This window comes from Manacus candei, unplaced genomic scaffold, assembly GCF_025592945.1.
Source record: "Manacus candei isolate 608988 ecotype Guabito, Panama unplaced genomic scaffold, ASM2559294v1 h1tg000065l, whole genome shotgun sequence".
In the NCBI taxonomy this organism is placed as follows: domain Eukaryota; kingdom Metazoa; phylum Chordata; class Aves; order Passeriformes; family Pipridae; genus Manacus; species Manacus candei.
In genome coordinates this window covers 10,009,695-10,025,954 of record NW_026138113.1, presented here as the reverse complement: position 1 = coordinate 10,025,954, position 16,260 = coordinate 10,009,695, and the positions used below count along the sequence as shown (strand labels likewise).

Sequence of the window (16,260 nt, the reverse complement as noted above, 5' to 3'; positions counted from 1 at the left end):
TTCAGTCTATTGGTCTTTCAGAGAAACATTAGTATGTCCAATGATTTGATAATGACAAATGAGATCAAAGATGGTCTAATCAAGAAATAAATGTTAAACCATCATGGAATGTGAAAGCAGTGTGTGAGCTCATTTTAATAGACACCAGTTGTCTGGTTTGGGTTATTTCTTTGCTTTCAGTTGCAAGGTTGTTGTACCAAAATGATTTTCCATGAGGCTGGTGACAGTCTCATTTTTCACTATCAAGCAAGTCTGCATTATCAATTACATTCTATCTTATTTTAAAGCTGTCTGTTCCAACACTCCACTATGATATTGTTAGGGGGAAATAGCATCATAGAATACTTTGAGCAACGCAAGATTCACTTCTTAAATAACATTTCTATAAATATATTTCCAGAATGCAGTATTGTCAAAGGCAAATAATTATGAAAAATATAATCTGATACACCTAACATTGTGTGGGACAGATAAAATACAGATATAATAGGCTAGTCTTCAGCTCCTCTCCAGCCACTTTGACTCCAGCATCCAGAAAAAGATGCATCCTTGGTGGTAAATGACTCCCAGGAAGCACAGAACCTCTAAATTTTGGCAGTCCCCAAATAACAAAATAGACTTTGGGGCTGCTGCAGTTTATGCCATCTCTCAGCCATACTCAGACCTTGATTTACTTCAAGGTTAAGATCTCATGTCAGAGTCTGAGAGACCAAATATGACATGTATATAACCCAAATATAATGCTTATGACCTTCACTACTCCTAATTTAAATGTTTGTGTAAATCACATCCACAATACTTCCTGGGCTATATGGAATCACCTTCCCAAGCTATGCCTCTCAAGTTTCTTACAAAACAGATTAAATTAACTCTTTAAGAAAGATTACTGTCATCTCTCTCACAATCTTCTGTGTTTAGAAGCTGAGTCCCTTCTATGAATGCTGACTTTTAGCTCACTCTGAGGGTTATAGTTTCCATCTCCACTCATCTGGCAGCAGTTTCAGTTAGAAAACAGCCAGGAGCATAATCTGAACCACAGCTGATCCAGTGGGCCAAGAGCAGGAGGAGTTCATAAAGGAGAACTGGTGGTTGTAATACAGTCATCCATAAATATGTCTGGGTTTGGCCTCACAGAGAACTGTGGCTCTCCCTTTAAAGTATTAACACCAACTATCCATTCAAACAATCCCATTTAGCTTAAAAAAAAAAAAGGTTTAAAGACCATTGCCAGCATTGTTTAACCTGTACCTTCTGTAGCTCTGCTGGTACAACCCAGCCCATGGAAGGCAGTCAGAGTATCAGGCACCTACATAATATTTCCATGAGACCCTTTACTGCCATAGCAAATCACTTTAGATTTTGTTCTTTGACTGAAATATGTGGTTTCATTCGTATGAAATTTTTATCCTGACACCTTCTGAAGGAACGACCAATTTTTGTGACTAATTTAATTTCTTTAGAAGTGTAAACCAACCCCAAAACTGACTAAAAGCACTTTCAAAGGGAGGCTTTGAACCAGCTGTGTTATTGCACTCTAAGTTACATATTCGGAAGATTTTCAATCTTTAAAAGATTTATTAGCATGCTGTTTTCAGAAAGACTTTCATTTCTCCAACCATTATTGCATTGTGCTAAGGGATTATATTTGGTGCATTGTGGCCAGGTTTGATAGAAATTAGAGATATTTCTTAAAAATTACTGATAGCACTGAGGAAGGAATATGAATTTTGTAAGTCAGTGAATGCTTTCATATGTGTGACTCCCATTAATGTCAGTGAAAATCCTTCAGGCTCGTAGCCCTGAGCCTTAAATTGGATTCTAACACATTTCAGTACTTCTGATTACGCATCCTAAACAACATATGTTATGACATTAATGAGGCCCATAATTACAAACAGCCTAAATGGACAGAAGAAACATGATTTATACCAAACTCATATATACATACACACAATGTAGGACCTATAAAACTCCTTCTGCATGGAAACACAGGAGTGTTAAACTGATGCCCCTGAAAAGATGAAAAGGGTCAAAATAAGCTCCTGCTCATACATTTATCATTGTAAAATGCATGTATGTGTTAACTTGACAGATCCAATGACGAGATAATAAAGTAATCTTTCAGCTTAAAATTCAACTAACAAGAATGCAGGGCAACATTTTGTATTTCTTTACTCAAACATTGTGTTGAAATTAGCTGGGTATTGTCTGTCAAAATGCATAAAACAACCCAGCTTGATAGGAAAAATCCCTTATACATGATGGATGCAGACTGAGCAAGCTGGTTGTGTTATTACATAAAGCATCCACTACACATAACTTGATAAAAACCATCTTGAGAGATGATGATTTTACTGAGGCAGGTAATTCCTTAAAGGTAGTAGAGAAGATATCTTACTTTGGGCTTTCAGCTGAATGCTGAAGAGTGATAATAACAAGTACATTATCATCCATGTTCATTTTCTTCCCTGATTTTTATGCTGAAATTAATAGTAGGCAAAATCAAGTTTCTTGCAGTATCTGGGCATGAAATGAAAATTGCATAATTTCACAAATACCTTTGTGCAGCAAAGAAAGCCACTTATGTACCCAGTTTTCTGTATAGCATTGAGGTGACCTGCATGTCTGGAGGGATAATAACTGATACAAAGACTAGTAGAATGAAAACAATGAAGGTCCCTGAAATAAAGCATTGGATCTTTTGGTAGGGAGGCAAGATTAAGTACTTCAAACATAAAATTGCAGCTCTGTGACAAAGAATACATACCATGCCTAGAGAAGAGGACATTTCTTTTTTCCAAGGAAACAATGATCCTGTTAAGAACATGGAAATTCTGATGATAAAGTGAGTTTATAGCAAAATAATGAACACCAAGTGGATTTACATGGTCCTTGGACATAACAACCATGACAGTATCAAACGGGAAGAAAAAAATCACGTTTTCTCAGTACTGGCAAATTGAAAAATCCACTTGGGAATACTGTGCCTGGTTCTGGTATCCACAGAAGTACACTGAGAGATCGGACACACTTCAAAGAAGGACAGCAAAAATAATTAAAAGATTATCTAAGAGAAAAGCTCTAATTACTCAGCAGCAGTTGGGCTCAGAACAACAATTAATTCTAGGGAATCCTATAGCCTGTGGATTTTAGAAGTCCAGACTAAAGGATTGCAACAGTCTCTCCCATGCTTGGAATTTTCCGAAAGCTGTTTTTATTTTCACATGGTAGTAGAAAATCATCTAATCTGAGGTAAAATGTTGGCAACACATAACCAGCAAAAAACTATTCTGTGATCTGCAAGAAATGTATTTTTTCCATCCTGCTCCTAAAAGGAAAACACACAAAAATGGGATTATTGTTTCTTTTTCCATGTCTCCCATTGCAATGTTTGCCAGTTCTTTCTGCAGCAGGTGCACAGAATGAAGAATTTCATTGTCCAAAAGAAGATACTTCTGACATGAAGTATCTTCTAAACTTGAGGACATCCTAAATAAGATCTCTTACATTGGCTGATGTTTCCTACTCCAAATTCACTGGAGGTTTTCTGACAGCACTGCTCTGACAAGAATCCTCAGCCAGGCTTCATTTTATAGAGCAATGGTTCTATTGCCTCCAGGAAGTTTTTGCTCAGAAAGCTGGAGGACTCCTTTTCCCTCAGAAGACCTCAGTTATTTTATGGGAATGTTACTGCCTAAAAAATGCCCAATTTAAAAAAAAAAAACAAAAACAAAAACAAAAAAACCCAACCAACCAAACAACCAAACAAAAAAACTTTTCAAATAAACTTTAAAAAAATAAAATAAAAAATAAAAAAAAATTGAAAAAAAAAAAGGAAAATTCTCCTCAGTGTGAGCTTCAAAAGTAGAATAAAATCTATTTCCAAAGTTCTCAGGGATGCTCTTTGGTACACAGACTTTAACAAAATTAGCATTTTTCCTTTCACAGACAGAAAGTCTGCCTACTAAACCATATAGTTTTGGATTATCCAGGTCTATCTTTCTTCCAATCCCACATTACTGGTGGTAGCTGACACCAGCACTGTAACTCAGTTTTATTCTTCACCCAGTCTTTATATAAAGTATACATTTAAAATATGAATATGTTTACATTTAAAGATTTTCTTATTCTTAAATCTAAATATTTTCTACTGATTAGTGCAATGCAATTTGAGGTAGTTAAATATATGCAAGTTTTACAAAAAGGAAATTTGAAAAATGTGAATTTTTAAATGCATGTGAAATATTAACTATAAATAAAATAAGTTATTCCTGATAAAAATGTGTCTCACTAGAAAATATGTATTTAGTTCTACATACTACTTATAACACACAACATGTTTGCTCTGCAAGTTTTTACTGTGGAAGAAAATGTGTAGATAAAAGAAATATAAGAAATCATAGAGATGAAAACCTAATATCACTGAGGTTAATAGAAAATCTATTTTTGACTCAAATTAAGTCATCTTGTATGTTTGTTATCCTCTGATAATCTTCCTTTCTTGTGGCCTCTGCTACTTGGAGATTCGGGAACAAAATATTTTTCTGGAGCAAGTGTTCTGAGATGGTTCCAACAGGAATTTATACACAATAACTGCCTTTTTTACCTCAGCATACAAAAGGACTTAATATAAAAAATATAGAAAAAATATAGAAAAATATTTTCTATTAATATAGAAAAAATATTTTCTTTTAAAGTCACTGGTCACCACTGATTTTGTTGTTCAACTCATCTAAGAAAGAACTTTCTTTACAGTGAGAAGTTGATACTTATGGGGAAAATCCAACACTTTCTTGCTTGGGCTGCCACCTCCTGAAGCTACAAGACCTGTTGGATATTCATTATTTGATTCAAACAGTAGAATTCTCCAGCTCATCTTTATTCAGGTCCCAGAAATGATAGACCCCTTATATCTGTAAAGTGAATATGAGAGAAGTGAGTTACTGATACAGAAAAAAGTAGAAGGCTTCAAAGAAAGAAAAAAGTTCAATGAGATTCACATATAACTTAGATTTTCTTTATATTAAGTAACATTTATATATCCATTTTCCCTGAGCTTTGTTGTATCTGGATTAGTCCCTGAAGCCTTGAAAATATATGAAGGATATTGGTCCCAGAACACAAAATTATGCCCAAAAAAGATAATAATAACAATAATAATAATAAAAAATCCATAGACTGGGGACTGTTAAAATTATCAGAGACCATTTTAAATTATTAATTCCATAATGAGCCATTAATAATGAATGCAGGAAGTATTACAAAAGCTATCACAGCACGATACCATCCAAATTTTCCTTACCAGATGTGTTTTATTGATTTCCAGAATTGATAACTCGAGTGTTCTAAGGGAGGTATTCTGGGGAAACCATGAATACATAAATAAATAATTGTGTGTGGAACGAGCAACCGTACCGGGTGAAGCTTTGTGCACCACAGTGATTTTAATCCCTTCTTTGAAACATGCAGAGTTAGGGAGGAGTCTGCAGAAATACAGGAGATATTTTATTGGGCTTGTGGTTTTTGTAGACACTGGGTTCTATTTCAGGCACCCATCTCAGGAGGAATAGTTTATATAGATATTCCAAGTAGCTCAATTCACCCTTCAGTAATTTTATTAACTATTAAGGCTACTGTAGTCACCTAAATCCATTCAGGGATTTATCTAAGTGACCCAATTTTCAAGCTACTACTTTGCTTGCAGACGTTACAATCAAAGTTAGCTCAGTTGCACAAGATTTCTGTACTCAGAACACTTCAGGCAAAAACGTGGTCCAGATTTTACTGGAATTAACCTGAAAGGTGTCTATTACCCCATTGCAATGTGCCAGCCATACATAGCTCAACCCTGTAAAGCTCTTTTGGTTTGAATCACAGCAACAACATCAGCTGAGGCTCTATCTAACACTATTAGTACCTTAGGTAGAGATCATCTTAACCTGATATTTTACAAAAGTCATTTACATATTGAAATATAAGATCTGCCGGCAGAGGAAAACTTTGACAGCAAAAGTTTTAAAAACTGATCATGCCAGGTGTTCTCTGTCACCATTCTCCTTTTACCTTCTCTCCCTACACCCCAAATAGCAGCAGAACATAATCCATCAGCCCAAGCTGCCTGGAACAGTATCCAAAATATTGTAGGTCCAATAATGAGGGCTCCCAAAAAAATGTCTAAAAAATGTGTTGCCTGGCACTGAGCTATGTTTTGTCTCATCAGTATTCAATAAAGCTGTCTTGCCATGAAGAAGATTAAAAATAGAACAAAACCAGAAGAAAAGCAAGTGAGCAGAGACAAACATACAGAAGACATTAAGATTTTTTTTAGCCCAGACAGCTGTGGCTTTTCTCTGTGACTATTGAATCTCCTTCCTATTCAAGAAGCTGTTATAAAATTCATTCTGCAAATTTAAGTATGGCTTTATATGTGGCATATGAGAAAATCTTGTGCTCACAACCGGGTGTCTGGCAGCCACACCCACCATATATGCATATATTTTAGCAAGGAAGGTCAATCATCACACAGAAATTGAGATGTGTAAATCACCCATTCAACTGGGCACAGTAATGCCCCTTCATAACAAACTGCTTCACTCTCAGGGCTCTTTTGTTTCTCCCTCTCAACTGCCAGACTCTGCGTTTGTATTTTTCTTCATTAATGGAGATTGTTTGGAACCGAATATTGCTGGGAAGAGAGGCAACATCTGCTATGATGTTTATTCCTCTTATTATTCTTTACATAAGTGCTACAGGAGCCATTATATTTGCCTTCTGTAGAAAGTTCATTAAATCATGCAGGAATAAAGGGCTACAGGCACTCATCCTGCTCCTAAGTGGGAGAGGCCAGGAAGGAGGGAAGTGAGACAGAAATACAGGGGCTCTGGAATACAGGACTTCACAGGAGGTCCGGGTTCATAGCTCAAGGTCACACTTAGTTCTTGAACACAGGGAGGCTGGATGTTCCCAAGGGAAAACTGAAAGGTTTTTCCTCCAAATTTCTTTTTCATGGACTGCCTGGGATGCACGAGCCATCTCACTACAAGTTATGAGATCTTTCAGTGGGAATAAAAAGAACTATGATGGGGTTCCTATACCTCTCCCTCCCCTTAAGAAACCAGCAAAGGAAGTGGGAAAAGGAAATATATGTTGTTTAAATGCATCTTTCATATATCCTTTTCTTTTTGTATTGGGTGATGAGCAAGCACCTGCCATTGGAGATGTGGTGCTCAGGGACTTGGGTTAGTGGTGGACTTGGCAGTGGGAGGGTTTCAGTTGTACTTTATGATCTTAAGGGTCTTTTCCAAGCTCAATGATTCCATGACTCTGTGCTGAAGTAGATACAAACCTCCTTTTTTTCCTGTTGACAGTATTTCTATTGACAGTAATTCAATAACCCCATGCCAGGGATATCCAAATCTTTCTGATCTATATTCTTAAGTGTATTTCCTATAAGATGGGAAATACTTTGCCTAGTTATTAGATCATTAGCAGAGTGAGCATTACCCATGGGTTGTGAAAGAATTAACACATTAGTACTCTCCTTTTTCACAGGGATTTGCTCTTTGAGAGAATCCGAGTGGGAAAAAGTTGGGTATTTCCCTGTTTCACTGATATGGAAAGAAAGGAAGATATTACTAGAAATGTATATCCCTCATTAAACACATAAATGAGGTTCAAGGACCAGTTATGGAAGGAATTCAATTGCAGTAACCCAAAAGGGGGGGAGGGATGGAGATGCCCACAAACTAGTGCAGAACATATGTGTCAGTACAAGTAATATTTACATTTGAAGCTTCATGAACAGCAAGAAAGGGCACAGACATGCACATTCTTACAGATTGTGTTGAATTGGCTTAAAGAGATGCTTTCAGTTTAGGCTAACATGTTCTAATTTGTATTGAAAGAGACTGCAAGTGTCAGCAAGGTCATTTACCACATCCTAGAGAATGAGAAGGGAAGCTCCACTTTAGAGAAGGGTGTTTACAGTCACAGTCATCAATTCTTGAACCCTCCCTACACAGTTTGCAAGAGTCTGTCTTTGTCCAGACTGCACAACACTAACATCTGTCATGATCAGCACAATCTGGGAAAATTTACCAATGTCAAGGATTCCCTGCTTCTACCTGCAACTCCTGATGCAGGGCAGGCAGGACAGGCTCCCAGGGAACTCTCTGCTTAGGGAGAAACCTACGGATTTGCAAAGGGGTGGGAAAAAAAAAGCTGTGGAAGGGACGTGGATTTGTCTGGGCGTGGCAAGTATTCTGCAAGCTCAGAAGCAGCCTCCAAAGCTACACAGAGTTTCCACTAAGAAGAGGCTTAGGTGGCCCTGTCATTGTCCCTGGCAGTCCCCAGCACCACTGGATTGATATGAATTACAGGTGTTGTAGGATAAAACTTATTTTGGATCCAGACTGCAAACCTTGCAAATCTTTGCAAATCCCTGAAAGCTGTGGAGGCACCCAGATGGGATCCCCTTGGGATGATCTTTGGGCTATCTTTGGTAAGGTAATGCAGGGAGCTCTGGCAGACAGCTGTGGCAATGCCTCTCCCTTGGCCTTCTGAGGATTGTCACAAATGGTGCCACATGGACCCTCGGCACAACTGCAGACACTTTGGTTCCTATTTATACACATCAGGTCCTGTCATGTGCTTGTTGTGTAGAAACAGAAAGCACACACAAAGGACTGCAACAGCTTGAAAAGCAGACAAATAACGTGGCTTTTTGTGTCTGCCTTTATTAGCCAGCACTGCTTCACTCTTCTGGGGAGAGACATTGTCCTTTGTGCTAACCTGATTTCTTAGGCACATTTGAAGTCTGTTATTTATTTTAAAGAATCACTTTTAAGTCAGAGAAAAAAAGACTAATGCTGAGAGTAGAAATATCTGGATTGTAAACCCTAAACTGATACTGGAGAATAATCTTCACACCTATTCCAATACTTGGTCATGATGAAGAAGTCTTACAGCTTTGATGTTTGAATTGTGGTTCTGGGTTATTATTTGAGACTGACAAAACACTGGAATTCATCTGTACTGCTGTGGGAAAACATACTGTGGTACAAGAAGAAAGAACGTGACTGATGGATAAATAGATGTGTCACAATGTCATTTTTGCCATTATCACCTCAGCCATAAAAGGCTGGGGTGGGTCAGGATGCAGAATGAGCTTTAAAAAAATCCTTCAGTTGCAGATTGTTCACTCGTATTTTACCATAAATATCATAACAACTCTTTCAAGAGGCATTATTCTTCCATTTTAGTACATGCTCTGAGTGAAAGATGTTATCTCTGAAAGCAATAAATTCAGTGACAGCAGTGAAATTTAATTAGAGTATTTTTCTGAGGCAGAATTGATTTTGGGCAGGTCCATTAAACTCATGTGTAAAAAATAGACCCTGAAGTTGCACAACTAAAATTTTTATAAGTTTGCAAATAAAGATATCTCCTCACTTACAGGGGATTAACTTTGTGAAGATTACACTGAGACATTTAGGAGTCAATGAATAAGAGGCTAAAATGATGGGAACACAGTTGTATTTTTCATGGGTGGAGAGAGGGGAGGGAGGCAAAGATTTGTAGGCTGCCTGTCATCAGTCAGCATTAATTTCCCATCATGGCCATGAATCTCTCTTGGTCATGGCTGGCAGAGCAGCAGCAGAGATGGGCGAGTCAAAGCCATACTTCTAATTTCAGTGTCCTACTTTGCAACTTCATTTCATGTACAAGGCCACGAGTGGATCATCATTTATTTTAAATCATGGCATGTAGCTAATGGCCACGTTTCAGTGTCTCCTTTGACAGTGTTAACATAACTCTGGAGCTGTGTTAAAGGCTGTTCTGAGGGAGCACAGGCACTTCTTGTCGCACAGGCTATCAACACCTTTCCAAATGAGTTCCACAAGAGGAGGTCTTCCATTGCACTGCATCCATAATTGCAGTAGGCTGTCAGAAAAGATTTGCTTCTACTTAGGTGTATAAATAAGGATCTGATACTAAAAAGTACTTCTGATATTCCAATCTTTATTTAAAAATATTCCAGTTTATTTTTGCTGTTTTTATGTTTACTGATACACTTCAATGCTAAAATATTTCACAGTGTAGAAATGCATCACTAACATCATGTACACATACACTTAACTGCTGCAGCAACACCTCCTCCAGTTTGCAAGGAGCTTGGTGTCTACAAAAACTCAAAGGATGATACCTTATCCACCAAACACAGCAAACTGCATTTGTTTACCTGGAAACTCCACTCACAGTTGTCTGTGGGTCAACAAAGGAAACTGCACGTGTGAAAAGTGACTAACTCAGCACCACAAACTATAATTGCATTGGCATTATATCTAATATAGAGATATTTAAAACTTACTTCTCTCTTTTTATAACTGAGAGATAATGCAGTAGGAGGGGGTGAACAGGAAGGAAATCATGGCACAAGTTGAACAGGACAAAGAGTTTAAGAGGAGAGTACTTAATAAACATCTCAAGGGTATAAAAGACCAAAAGAGACTTCAAGGAAGGCATGTGTAGGAATGGACTAGATTAGGATTTCTGAACAGCTTTTGACAACTGCTAAATTTGCTCTGTGAAATATAAATAGCATTCAGCTAATTAAAAAGAAGAGAATCCATCAATCTGTGTTACAATTTCAGGACAGACTTTGTTATTTTATTCGTAACACTGTTTAATAATGATACCCCAACCTCTAGTCATGTCAGGTCCTAGACAGCTATTGGTCTTATCCATATTCAGAAATCAGAAAAAATGGTTTTTTGCATCTGTTACAGAAAGGTTCTGTTTTTCCTCAGCTGCAGGGCCTTCATAGCCTGCACTGTACTGTTTCAGACATATTTCAGCACCGGCACTACATTAACTTTCTGTGAATGGTAATGAACAAATATTATAGACTGAGTGCAGAAAATCAGAAACCTGAGTCACACCTGGCAAAAGAGAACAGAGTCTGAGGTCGCAGACATTGGTGCTCTGGAGTGTGGAACTGGCCAGTCCCAACTCACAATGTCAAACCTTTCCCTGTTTTTCGGTGCAACAGGATCTCTCACACTGACAAAGGAGACAAGAATCTAAACTACTGTAAGTCTGAAAAATCCTTCCTCCACTTTTACTTGCTGCTGCAAAAGGTTCTGGCAGTAAAATACACTTGTTAGGGAATTTCAAATGCACCTAAGCTTCAAATCACAGGAAAGCAAGATCTCTAATGGAAGGAAAGCAGCATAAGTTGCTTCGCAGCACCCTGTGAAGGTGCTGACTCTTTGAATCGGGGATTTCCAAAGTAAGTGAAGGACTAATATTTTCGATGGGCAGGAGCTGCAGCTCAGGCTCCTTTCAGCTGTTGACTATTCCAGGGAAGCCAATATATGCTGATGTAATTGGGAAGTGTTTGTATGATTAAAGCAGACCCCCTGGGAAAAATGGGTGGCTAGAAAGGACAGTCTCTGATGCAAGTGATTATTTTGGAGCACCTGAAATTGCTTTTTAAGATACATGCTTCATAAGAACTTTGTGAGATTTAGGCCTATAGGTCAGGGGGATGTTAGCAAAGATGTTTGACCACAGAAACAACTAAAGAGAAGTAGAAGGCAAATTAAGGTAAAACAAGACAGAGTCTGAAACAAGACATGACAAACTCTAGCACTGGTATTTTTATCTCCATAAGCTGAAGTGCTGTTCCACGTACCATTTTAGTAGTTAAACCTTTCTTACCCTCAGTTCTGTGCTTTTGCACTCTACAGAATCAGAGTTAAGGAGAGGAAGTATTTTAGTTAGTCACTAATACACTACAGCAAATGCTAATGGGTGAAGGGCATTGAGGTTAACTCCTAATAGTTGGGTGGAGAGGCAAAAGCATGAGGAAGCCAAGGAAGGAAGCTCCAAACACAGGGATGGAGCACAGGCCTGCTAAACACATACAAGTGGAGGAAAAAAGATGTGACCTTTTCATAATGTACTCAGGCTGACCATGGAGTGTGAGAGGGAAGGGGTGAGACTGTTAATGGAACACTTGTGCAGTCAGCCAGAGTTACTGCAAAAGCCAGAGAACCAGAGCTCTGGAAACTTTATGCCTTCCCTTGACTCAAATCTTTCCAGGTGTCTCTGAAAGAAACCTTGATGGGAAGGAATGGACTGGTGCAGATTAGTCACATTGTTCAGTACACCATGTGGAGACACTTGAGGGCAGTGATAAGGGAACTAAAACTCATTCTTGCAGAAAATACATGTACAGGTGTATAAATCTGCACATATCTGCTTCTCTTCAGTGTACTTCCCTCATCCAAATACACTCTTTGCCATGCAAGGAAGGCAGTGTGAAAGAAGAGACACAGCTCTGGGTCAGAGAAGTAGTTTGATATCTCTGAACAGCAAAGCCAAGTTTGATTCAGGAAAACCAAAACTTTTTAGAGATCTTCAGGAATGGAGCCTGAGTATTTCTTAATAAAGCTGACTCCAAATATCAGCATATAGAGCATCATTTTATCAGAAGACCTGAGTAAAAACAATGACTCAGATACTCAGATTCTTAAAACTCAGATTCTTCAAATACTCAAGATTCTTAAAACCAGTGTATCAATTCCCTGAGGATTCCTATCTTCAAAAGCCTCCCCATTACCCTCTTCTCTTCCTGAATAGAGAGAAATGGCCTCTAAATCACTAAACAGAACACTAGAACAGCCTGGACTGGCATTTTGTGATAGTGAAAACTTTAATCAACAGTATTTAAAACTGACTGAAAGCTGCTCAGCAAAACTAATGATCAGGATGAGTCTGGGGTTGCAGTTAAAGAATTTTTTAAAAATACTGTGGTTCTGAATGATTTTGGCATACGAAACAAAATACTTTCTGTAAAGCTATTAAGGAATGGATTTGTGCTGGCTAGTTGGGTCTGTCAAAAATTTTCTTTTGAACCAATCAAACCACCAATCTGCAGAATTTTAGGGATGTGAGAAACTGAGCATTTGTTTAAATAGATATGGTGACATATAGTAAATTTCAGTATTTTCTACTAATGTAATGTAAAATTGTTTTAAATGTGTTCAGTTCTTCCCCCTGTTGTTGGAAAGACTTTCAGATATTCTAGAAGTGCAGACACTGTTATTATATAGATAGTTTTGTGGCAAGTTATCGCACACTGGAATTTCAATGTTTGTTTACCCAGCTGGCACACATAAGGAAAACAACTGTAGTAACAAATTAGTCTCACAATCACAAGCTCAAAGAGTTCTAAAATCTGGTTCTGACAGTCCAAGTGTGACCAAAATTAAAAAAAAAGTGTCAGCCTTTTGTCTTTATTTTTGAACAAGCAAAAGCAACAAAACTCTTCACTTGAACTTGCAGGTAAATTCTGGTCGTTGAGCTGAGTTCCAGTAGTGGAAAGAGGTCTTTAAACTAAGATTAGCTGACAGTTCTCCTATGACAACAACAACACAGAACTGCAGGTTTGTATCTGACCTGTTCTGCTTTAGCAGTTTGCTGCTGTGACTCACAGCACTGATATTTTATTCACATGAAGCATTAAGGGCCTGATTCTTCACTCAGAGCCATTCAGGTTAGAAATTGCTGTGGTTTGAAATCAGTGCAACTTTGTGAAAAGAGAACTGAGCACTTAGAGCACCATCCAGCACAGGGGAGTGATAAATTATATAACATTAACAAATCTTATAACTCTTTGGTAAATGAGAATTTGATGACAGAGCCTCAAAAGGCTTGGCAACTCGGATAAGTGCCACAAAGCCAGCATGTTTATCCGCAGATTATCTGAATTATTCAAGCCCCTTGGGTTTTCAAAATTGAGCTGGAAGTCTTGCACAGACAGACTTTGCCAACTGTGTGCACAGTAATGAGAAAAAAAAATATTCCCAGAGAAATTTCCCATGACTAAATAAGCCTGGTAACAACAGCAATCCTTTTTTTTTCAGTACACGAAGTGATTTTGTCAATCAGCGAGAACTGTGGTGGAAATGATCCTGAAATAGTTCCTTGGAGCAGACCAGGAGGCAGCCGAGGGTCTTTCCTCACAAGTGAGGAAAACATTCTTACAATTAGAAAAAACTGTTGAAACTTCTGTTTTTCACAATAAGATTTCCAACAAACCAGCCTGACATGGAGAGGACTTGCCCTGGATGTGCAGGTATTGGAGGGCAGCAGTCCTTCTCTACACCTGCACCGTGTCTGGCACCACAGAGTTGATCCCTAAATAATCTCCTGCATCCTGCTTGGAGCAGAATCAGCTGACAGCTAACACATATGGATGACTAAAATGAATGGGTTTGACTCGAAGGTTTCAAGAATATGAAGATGATTGTGACCAGTAAAGGGCATTTTATGATGCCCAGGAGAGAAACCATCAACATTCCCCAAAGGTTATTCCTGCATTTCCTACCACTTTGACTCCAATTACCTGTAATAGGAAGAATAAGGTAAACAACAGGTAATAAATAAATAAATAAATAAATAAAAGGTAATAGGAAGAATAAGGTAAAGCAAAATCTTGCTTGAAATCTTTTCACTCTCCTGTTAAGTTGACATAACAACAATTGCTTTTCTTTGCACCCGTAGTACTCCAGAGTTAACTTACTTTAAACTTCATCTTCTCCTCATCTTCAATGTACAAACCCTTTTCAGCAGGATACTGGCACAAAAATGCAATTCTTCCTTCCCTTATAGTTCTTTGAAAGCATTCATACTTAGGAACAGGTAGAAGAGAGATCAATCTGTACTAGTATTTGGATCCTCCTTTGGGAGGGAGGGAGGGAGGGGTGGTGAATTAAGATCATAAAAGTAATGGATCTAAATTTCCAATTTCTGCAACACCAAAAGTAAATGGATGTAAAAGTAATGTGGGATTCACAGTGCAAAGATCTCAAAAGAAAGTAGTTGCTCTGTGTGCACACACCAGATTGCTCCCTTCTCCTCCTTCTGAAAAATAATCAAATTATTTCATCTTCAGAACTGTAAAATGGGATGGCACATTTGTTAACCTCCAAGTATTGTACTGAGGAGTGATGAAGAATATTCAGTTTTAACTTGTTTCTTGCAATATTCTTCGGGACTAGCCTGGAAGAGATTCCTGCAGGGAGTAGCCAACCGGGTTGCTGAGGTTGAAAGAAGCACTTGCAGATCAGTGATAAATACAAGGTCACTGAGTTAATTTAATCTGAAACTCAAAGTAGGGGATTACATGCAAGAATAGAGAAGAAAAAAGGTCCCTTTAAAATGCCTTTAATTTCTGATCTGTCTTGTTTACTATCTTTTATCTATCTAAAATATATATTATCCTATTTTGATTTTATGGGGGGAGCTCATGGTGAGAGAAGACCTGGGCACAGGTACCTCAGAGCTTTGGGAAACTCACATTCCCTGTAGTCCTTCACCTGGAGCAGTCCTTTCTCCTTCTCCTTCAAACTCTGTTTAACACTGAGTTTGAAAAAGCAAGACTTCAAAGGCCGAAGGAAAGGAAAAGTGGAGTCTGTGCTTGAATGGAAATTAACAGTTGTTCAATTTGCTTCAACTAGAATCGATAATCTAACTCCCCTTGGAACACTCCCTGCAAGGATTCTAACTTGGATTCTTGGCAAGGACTCCAGAAATAATAATGAAATGGATTGTAAACAGGAAAAAAATGAATTAACACTAACAGAAAAAGTTTAACACAAGGTGTATCCAATTTTTTTTCCACATATGTTTTACAGACTAGAACTGTGGGCTGTTTGGAGGCTTTTGTTTGCTTGGGTTTATTAAAAGAATAGAATTGGAGCTGATGAAATTGTAATTGATTTGAATAGAAGCTTACCTGAATATCTGAAGGCTGATAATAACAGATATCTGTGTTATACTTCTTATTACGGACAAATCACCAAAACTAATTTGCTAGGAAAGGAAAATTGTTATTGTTTGTTAAGAACCAAAAAAAACTTACTCTCCTGCTTTAGGTTATAAAACAGAACTTTTATAGAGGATGAGCTCTAAGTTTGGTTTTAGGTGACACCACCAAGGGGTGTGACCTGCAATAGTCACTTCTCTAATTTCAGGAGTTCCTGGGTTTGAGTAATTTTTGTGCTTCATTTTAAAATGAAACAAAGAGGGAACAATGGAGGCTGAATCCAGAAGACATAGTGAAAGGAATAATAACTGTCATTCCTTATTCAAGAGGGTAAATATTAGTGGTAATAAACAAGTTCCGAAAGTTCTCAGTTCTTTCCAGCAAACTAAAATTTTATTTTCCATACTGCTTACAGTGGTAAGTCT

At 37.9% G+C, this 16,260-nt stretch overlaps 1 long non-coding RNA gene across 1 annotated transcript in view; it reads right to left on the bottom strand.

Moving 5' to 3' along the window:
* Positions 1-14,708, bottom strand: part of LOC127479280 (uncharacterized) — a 31,025-nt gene extending 16,317 nt beyond the window's left edge. The window contains exon 1 of the long non-coding RNA XR_007907524.1: positions 14,591-14,708. This is a non-coding gene — a long non-coding RNA (uncharacterized LOC127479280). The remainder of the gene's footprint in view (positions 1-14,590) is intronic.
* Positions 14,709-16,260: the final 1,552 nt, after the last annotated feature.